Source organism: Saccopteryx bilineata, chromosome 5 (assembly GCF_036850765.1).
Source record: "Saccopteryx bilineata isolate mSacBil1 chromosome 5, mSacBil1_pri_phased_curated, whole genome shotgun sequence".
Taxonomy (NCBI): domain Eukaryota; kingdom Metazoa; phylum Chordata; class Mammalia; order Chiroptera; family Emballonuridae; genus Saccopteryx; species Saccopteryx bilineata.
The window spans coordinates 34,730,932-34,739,679 of record NC_089494.1 but is presented as its reverse complement, the minus strand read 5'-3'; the positions used below and the strand labels follow the sequence as shown (position 1 = coordinate 34,739,679).

At 46.1% G+C, this 8,748-nt stretch overlaps 1 pseudogene; it reads right to left on the bottom strand.

Annotated features, from left to right (window-relative positions):
- Positions 1–227: 227 nt before the first annotated feature.
- Positions 228–888, bottom strand: LOC136306454 (ras-related protein Rab-2A pseudogene; annotated as a pseudogene).
- Between the last annotated feature and the right edge of the window lie 7,860 nt (positions 889–8,748).

The following is an 8,748-nucleotide window of genomic DNA, read 5'->3' as shown; positions in this document are numbered from 1 at the left end:
GAAGGATAGGTACCAAATCTTCTTTGAATGTTTGGTAGAATTCATTATAGCCATCTGGTTCTGGACTTTTATTTTGGGGGAGGTTTTTGATAGTTGTTTCTATTCCCCCCCTGCTTGTATGTCTATTTAGGTTTTCCACTTCTTTGTGACTCAGTCTAGGAAGATTGTATAGTTCTAGGAATTTATTCATTTCCTCTAGGTTCTTGAATTTGGTGGCATATAATCTTTCATAAAATTCTACTATGATCCCTTGTATATGATGTCTGAGGTAATTTCTCCTCTTTCTGCTGTCCTCCCTGATTGCCCACATGTGCGGCATTAGGAGCAGCATGCTGAGGGCCAATTTTAAACCCATTTTCCTCATTATTGTCAAGGACGTCTTTTAGTTTTTCATAAAACTTCTTTTGCTGTACTGTACTAATAAATGCCTCTTCTACATTGAAAGCAGTCTCATCAAGTTAACATGAAGATAAGTCTATGTTCTCATGAAAAGCTTCACCTTCCTTTTTTACATCTCTTCTAGGTTCTAATTCACTTTTATTTCTAATAAGCATAATGATCTGGTTGGAATTGGAATGCCGGCAGGCATCTTCTGACCAGGTTGTCAAGTGGTTGAAGGTATCTCTTTACATCTTCCATTTAGTAAAGCCCCTGCTGCACCTCTGTACTATGACCTTGTGAGAGAACAAAAGAACCCTTGCCCTGCTGTAGCCCACATCTGAAGTTCTGTTTTCCATCAATAATTACTGGAGCACCAAACTCTACACCAATAGTAAGATCATGCACTGGCTGAAACCTCTTATCTGTAAACATTAACAATGAGCATGATTTACCAACACCTATGTCCTCGATGGTGATGTATGTGATAATCAGGCCCCTATGCTGCATGCCCAGGTACACTGCATACCAAAGTACTTCTGCACTTCCCTAACCCTGGGTTCCACTGGGCCCCCCAATTGCCAGGCCCAGTGCCACAGCCCGCCATGGCAATCTGCAGCCTGGAGTGAAGAGCTGAGAGGAAGCCGGACAAACTGACACTGGCAAGCCCAAGGAGACATCACTCAGCGGAAACCAGTCCAACAGCAACAGCCCCTGGGGTGCCTCCACTCTGCCTCCTTAGGGTTTTCTTTAAAAAAGAAATCAACAAAATAGACCCTGACTGGTTGGCTCAGTAGTAGAGTGTCCCCAATGTGTGGATGTCCCTGGTTTGATTCCCAGTCAGGACATACTGGAGAAGCAACCATCTGCTTCTCCACCCACCCTCTTCTCTTTCTTTCTCTCTCTTTCTCTCTCCTTCTCCCTCTCTCTTTCTTCCTCTCCTTCAGCCGTTGCTCAATTGCTTAAAGCGCATCAGCCCCAGACACTGAGGATGGGTCAGTGGAGACTCCCACCTCAGGTGATAAAAACAGCTCCCGTTGCAAGCATGGCCCTAGATGGGCAGAGCATTGACTCCAGATGGGGAGCTGGTTGGATCCCAGTCTGGGACACATGCAGTATTCTGTCTCTCTATCTCCCCCCTCTCACTTGAAAAAATAATAATAGAAAAAAAATCAACAATATGACAATATCAGAAGGTTTAATTTGGCAGAATGTATATGATGAGTTAGCATGGAAGGTAACAGTTGGAAAGCTACTATAATAATCAAGAGGTGACCAAGGCTTGAGCGAGAACAATGCTGACGGTTTTAGAAAACATGCGACACTCCAAGCTATCAGATAAGATAGAGTGGGCAGGGGAGAAGGAATCAAAGAAAGCCCAAGGTTGTGCCCAGGTGAGTGGGAGGACATGTTGCCTTTAACAGCAACAGGCAACACAGGAGGAGGGGCTGCTTTCAAAGGGAAGGGGGTGGATTTGATTCTATATTTATAGCTTGGCAGTCAGCCAAGAGATTTATCCAACTGACAGTTAATTCAGTATTAGAAAGAAATCTGTGCTACAGACAGATTTATAAGTCTTGAGTGCAGTTAGTAAGTAATTAGATCCATGAGACTAGATAAAATTAATTGTATGCACCTGCAGAGAGAGAGGAAAGAATAAAATGTAGAAAGGGAGGAAAGGGGGTAAAAGGAAAAGAAAATGTAGGAAGAGAAGTGAGCCAAGGGCTGCTCCACAGAGAGGGCAGCTCTGAGAGGTAGGTGTAGGGGCAGGAAGCACCCAACACCTTGAAACTAAGGGGAAGTGCTGAGGCTCTGCGCACACTCAGAGTAGGAGCACACCTCCGACAGAGTCTGGGCAGAGCCAACCTCCACCACTGGATGGAGGTTACCATCAGCAAGATCTAAAGGCCCTGAAGGGTATATTCCTCCCCCACACTCGCATACACACCTACTTAAAAACAAAGCAAAACCTCTCATCTATTAGACTGAAAACACACGTGGATGAAGGCAACCAGAACTCCAGGAATTCTTGGTTAAAGGGCCCCCAAATCCAGGGGTGTTCAGGGCTGGGTGGGACTTAAAGCCCTCTTTCCTGGCTCACGACTGTCCTTTGCTCTTACCACATCCACAAGACTCAGATGAGGAGCCCCATCTATTTCTATTTGCGGACTGCTCAGCAAATGTCACTTGGCAGTGGGGTGAATAAGGTCACCCAGTCGAGGACCTCAAGCCAAGGAGAACTTGCAGTAAAACAGAAACAGGAGGTGGAAGCCCCCTCCCCCCACTCCAGAACAGGCGTCAAGGAAACCACCAAAAACAGGTATGTTGGCGGAGTTGGCCTAGGGGACATCTTAGGTGACCTTTCAGGAAACATGTGCACAGACTCAAACCATTGTCTTGCTTGCACGGTCACTGCGCTCAGCTTGGTGATCTGTAGCTAAGCCAGGACTAGCTGGAGGCAACTGGCCATTCAGACCCAGATTCTCTGGATCCCCAAACTCTCTCACCCTGAGCAGGCGTGGCGATATCCCGCAGGGACACAGAGCCCTTTGCGACCCCTGCGGAATTACAGTTTGCCCTGAAACGTTACACTCTGCTCAAAGGAAACTTTCTGCTCCTATGTGGATACACCAAGGGCTTGCCCTTCCACATGAAGGTGAGCGAGCGATGAGTGTCGCCCTGCCATCCCATCGCCCCTGGCTTCTGGAGGGGTTCGTAGCTTCGCACTGCACAGCCCAACTCTGCTAACGCCTGCCCGTGGCAGACGTGAAACTAGCTAAGGTTGTGCGCAGAGTGGGTGCCCCTGACCACCCCCCTCCGGGACCCCCGTGCAGTCTGGATGACCATTGGCCACAAGGCGAAAGTGATGGCATTTATCCTTGTGCTCCGGAGCAAGGAGATTGAAGCAAAACATGTTTAGGCCATTTTGGCTGTTTTCTGAAGTAGATTCAGCAGATCTTGAATCAAACTGGAAACCGGACGTGGCAGAGGCTGAAGGAATCCATTCTGTAAAAAGAAGTGTCTTAAATAGCTTCAGATACCTTCATATTTCTTAAACCCACCTGTCAACTTTTCAAGACTCAGAGTAGATCTCATTATGCAATTCATGTGTTTTAACAATGCAATGGCAAATGGATGTATGTTCTGCTTTCCAGAAAGGAATGTTTTGTTGTTTGCCTGCTGGTTGCAGGTAAAAGAGTTTAATTGAAGCAGATCCCTGATTTCCAAGTGTAGGAAAGCTATAATTCCTTCCTTGAAGCTCAGTTCAATGTGCCAGCCTTCACTTGAGAATTTTATGACCAGTGGCCTGAGCCTGTCATACTGAGAGTATGACAGTATTCCACTGTGGTAGGAGGGCTGCCCTTGTTTTCAGAATATCTGCTGGCTGTGCGCTGGACAGAGCAAGATGGAGGGCTGGACCTAGACAATCAGTCGAGAAAAACTGAAGGGAAAGCCTGGGGCGTGTGCCAGAGGAGCTGCCCCGGTGTGAGTGCAGCTGGTTTTGTGTGCCAGAGGAGCTGCCCCGGTGTGAGTGCAGCTGGTTTTGTGTGCCAGAGGAGCTGCCCCGGTGTGAGTGCAGCTGGTTTTGTGTGCCAGAGGAGCTGCCCCGGTGTGAGTGCAGCTGGTTTTGTGTGCCAGAGGAGCTGCCCCGGTGTGAGTGCAGCTGGTTTGCACTAGTTGAGCTGAATTGTCACTTAAATTGTTAGTGTTATACTTTTTAGCTCAAACACTGAATGAGCCATGTGGCAGATCTGTCTGCTTCCCACCTGGAAAAACCAGCATACGGATTACATTCATTCTCTTTCCATAGCAGCGGGTATTGAATTTAGACAGCTAATTCTTACCTTTGTGTGTCTCCTTATAACTTCCTGTATATATAACTCCTGTGTACACATATATGTCAGAAAACAGCAAATGATTGTCACTATAAAATGCAGAAAGCTGAATGTCGCATTGTGGGGGGAAAAGCTATGGTTAGGCTTGCTCGCTGGTTTACTGGCTGCGAACACTTTGCTTAGTTAGCGTGTGAGCACATGGCAGTGCCACGTGTGTGTAGTCTATGTAAGACTATGGGTGCTTTCCCTTGGGATGCTCCCAGATAGTTCTCCCATCACTACAAGGTTAGGTTTTCCTGATCCCTTGCTCTTCACTGAGAAAATCTGTTTTTCCTTTGTTTGCTCACCTGTCTTTGAGAACCTCCAATAATCATGTAATGACCCAATGCTTTCTGGGTCAGCAGTTTTTCTACTGTCTGCTTGAATCCAAAGTGGACTTGCCTGGCCTTGGCCACTGGCATCACATCTGGCATAGTGGGTAGGATTTGGATCAGATTGCTATGGAGCCATCAACATCTTCGAAGTGTGAGGTACAGGAGTGGTCGTTGTTCTCCTACATACGGTTTCCTGTGGTAGTCCATTTGGGGGCCATGGGCTGGTGTTGTTATTGTTATAGACCTGCAAGAACAGACTGAGCACCAATGATGGCGTGAACTAGAATCAGAGCAAGAGAAGGACTCTGACCAGGTTCAGGAGCTGCACTGCGGCGTGCAGGCTGAAGACCAATGGCACCTGGAGATAGAATGGTCACTGGAGAAAGAAGTATGGTTCTGTGAGCTACAGTTTTCACTAGAAGCTGAACATTGGCAGTAACAATTGTTGGAAAAACAACTGCAGGTTCAAGAATTCTACTCTCAGCTTCAGGCCGAGAGCCGGCAGCCACAGGAGCCAAAGCAGGTGCTGAAGACAGAGCTGTACTTGTGCCAGTGGAGTGGGTCTGAGTTGGCAGGAGCAGGCATTTCCAAATCCTCCTCTTCTGAGGAGGAGGTTTGGCCTAAACTGCCATCTGCAGACTCAGAGCCCAGTTGTTGGTTGACCAGAACGTAAACCCAGCAGCCAAGAACATCTCAGGGGCAGGCACAGCCCCTACACAGGTAATGGAGCATACTGTGGTCTGACCCGACACCCAGGCAGAGCTGATGGAGTTGGGGGCACAATTCAGGAAGAAACACACTGAGCTTCTGGCAGCCTGCTTGTGGTGGTTGTGGGACATAGGGGGTGGATGGCATCATGCTCTCCAGAACAGAGATGGAGAAATGGCTGCCATTACCACACACTCCCCCTTGAGGCAGCATCTTCAGATCTGCCATGACAACCCTGGAAACCATACCCTATTAGAATGGGTGATGGCTGCCATTTGTACAGTCTGGCAGAATGCTGGAGACTTGCCGGGGGCCGTGAGTCAGTGGCAGTGCTACAGTGAGCTTCCCCAGGTCCTTTGGGAACTAGGTATGAAGAATGCTGCTTTCAACCCAAGGTCCCGTGGGCCAGATGAGGAAGTGTTTACAGCCAGGATGAGAGACCTTATTCTCTGTAGCACCCTTTCAGCCCTTTCTGGGTGGCTATCTTGAGCCCCTATGTGGGACGTCCCATTAACACAGTTACACAGTTGGTAGCAGATTTGGGGGAGCTAGAGGCAGCACAGAATCATAAGGTTGTGCGGGCTGCTGCCATGTTGCCCCCCCACACACACACACACACTGACTAATAAGAGAAATGGGCCAGTAAAGGTTACCTGAACACAATTGTGGGTAGATTTGATTGTGGCTGGAGCAGATAAGGAGAAATTAGATGGTAAGTCTAATAAAATCCTGCTAGTGTTTTGGCAGCAGCTTATGACATAAAGGAGGTTTCAGCCACTGAAAAAGCAGGGGAAGCAGACAGCCCAGCAGCTGCCAAAAATATGGCTGGAGTGCTGGTTGCAAGATTACTTGTTGTAGACAGCTGTGAAAGAGGAGGATCCCCCAAACCTGCTATCCCAGTTTGAATAGGGGGAAGGCCAAGGACCCAACCGACTGCGATGGGTGAGGGCCAGAGGCCATATGTGAAATCAGCAATGCACATTCTACTGTACAGCAGGTGTTGGCCTTAGACCATAATAGGTGCTTTTTGTAGCAGCAGCAGCTATGAGAAATGTCAGGGTGACTTGAGTGTGTTTGAATCCACCAAGCCCCGTAAGCTTGCTGAGGAGCTTGTGGCAATGGACAGAGAGCTTCTGGAAAGGTGCTGAGACCTGTTAATAAAGAGCTGTTTGGCTAGTTGCCTGTAATGAACCTTTATCTTGGTGGTTTGCACAGACAGCTGGGCTGCAAATTATAGCCTGATCATCAAGCAGTGTAATGGAGTCTTGGTCAGTGACCAGAGGGGGACCCTGGCTCCCTTGCTGGATGGACCTGCTATCCACTGCTTGTGTAAAGTACTATGAGAGACCTTGATGGGGGGCACAGGGCACCTGTGGAATCCCTGTTGCACCGGGAAGCTGCTCCCATCCAGTTGCAGAGACACACCAAGGACATTTTCTTCAATAGACAAAATGGACGATACATGCCCTCCCACCTACCATGGGGTAGGGGGCTAGAAGTGGGCTTCCAATTAACTCTCTGTGCAGAGTGCTCAGGGAGACATTGTGAAGGGCACCTTTGTGTTATTGTATAATTTGTGCTGTAGCTGTAGTTTCTTTCTATAACGTACCTAACCTCTCGCACAGGGACAATTGCAGAAGACACCTGTCACATAGAATGTGAGCTGAGCAACCCTAAAGGGGTGGAATGTGGGGAAAACAGCTGTGTTAGGCTTTCTTGCTGGTTTACTGGCTGCAAGCACTTTGCTTGATTAATGTGTTAGCTCCTGGCAGCGCCACGTGTGGTTAGTCTATCTATGTAAGGCTATGGGTGCTTTCCCTTGGGGGCGATGCTCCCAGATCGCTCTCCCGTCTCTGCAAGGCGTGGTTTTCATGATCCTTTGCCCCTCATTGCAAAAAGGTTTTCCTTTGTTTATTTGCACCCCTGTCTTTGGGAGCCTCCAATAAACATGTAATGGCCTGATGCTTTCCTGCTCCGCAGTTTTCTACCGTCTGCCTGAATCCAATGTGGACCCGCCTGGCCTCAGCCGCCAGCATTATACCCGTCAGCTGAAACTGCAAAGTTGTTATGCCTGCTTTAAATTTAACAGCTCCGTTGAACTAAGCTAAGGTGACTAACAGTGAAAACGGCCCTCTCTTAATGACCTTTTAAGTTTTTTTTAAATTACAATTGACAATATTATATTAGTGTCAGGTGTACAACATAGTGGTTAGACGTTTATTTATCTTACAAAGTGACCCCCCTCATCAGTCTTGCACCCACCTGACCCCATACATAATTATTAGCAATATTATGGGCTATATTGCCCCTAAGCTGTCATCCCCTTGATGTTAATGACTTACTCTATGATACTTTGCATGTATAATGAAAGGATTTAAAGCTAAGAAAATATCTTTTAAACTAATTACTGTGTGAAAATGTCATCTTGTGCTTTTGGTTTGTCTTGAATGAACAAGCACTGAAAAAAATTGGGAAATCCTATTCTGTGTAATACATATTCACTTTTTAGGTAACTTTTGACCCTACCAAGTCAAATATTAGTGAATTCTAGTTATCCATCTATACATTTTCTCTTATGTAGATAAGAGATTGTTAAATGAAGAATTTGATAGTCTAAATATAAGTTGTTTTACTTGATATGTTTAGCTTTTTACTCTTATTACAGATGAAATCCTTCTTTAATTTCCCTATTCTTCCACTGAGTACTAGATTTTAAAGATTATATACATCTTTGTTTTTTTTGGGGGGGGAGACAAAAAATGACCTTTCAATTTAAGATAACTTTATACTAATTTGAATTTGCTTTTACTTATTTTAGCTTTCATTAAAGAAAAAAAATTAAACTTGCAAACAAGCTCACACAGGGAAAAATCAGTAGATTTTATTCCTTTGTTGTATGTGCTTTTTTTTTTTTTTTTGAGACAGAGAGGTGGGGTAAGGCAGAGAGAAGAGAAGCTTCAATTCATATTTGTGGCACTTTAGTTGTTCATTGATTGCTTCTCATACGTGCATTGACCAGGTTGGGGGGGGAGGAGTCCAGCTAAGCCAGTGACCCTTGTTCAAGCCAGGAACCTTGGGCTTTAAGCCAGTGACCATAGGATCATGTTAGTGATCTCATTCTCAAGCCAGTGACCCCGTAATCAATCTGGTTAGCCTACACTCAAGCTGGAGGAGTACTCGGTCAAGCCAGCGACCACGGGGTTTCAAACCTGGGTTTTGAGCATATCAGGTTGATGCTCTATCCACTGCACCACCACCCAGGAGGCTTATGTGCTATTTTTATAACAGACTATACAAACTTTTAATAATTGTGTTTAATTGTGATGCACCTGAAAAATATTCCCTGCCTTTTATAGTTTTTTCTTTGTTCCATTTATTTTAACTGACTTAATTCACTTTATATTTCTTGTATAAAATTATGTGGTAGCCACAGCTGGAGGCTTGGTCCTCTG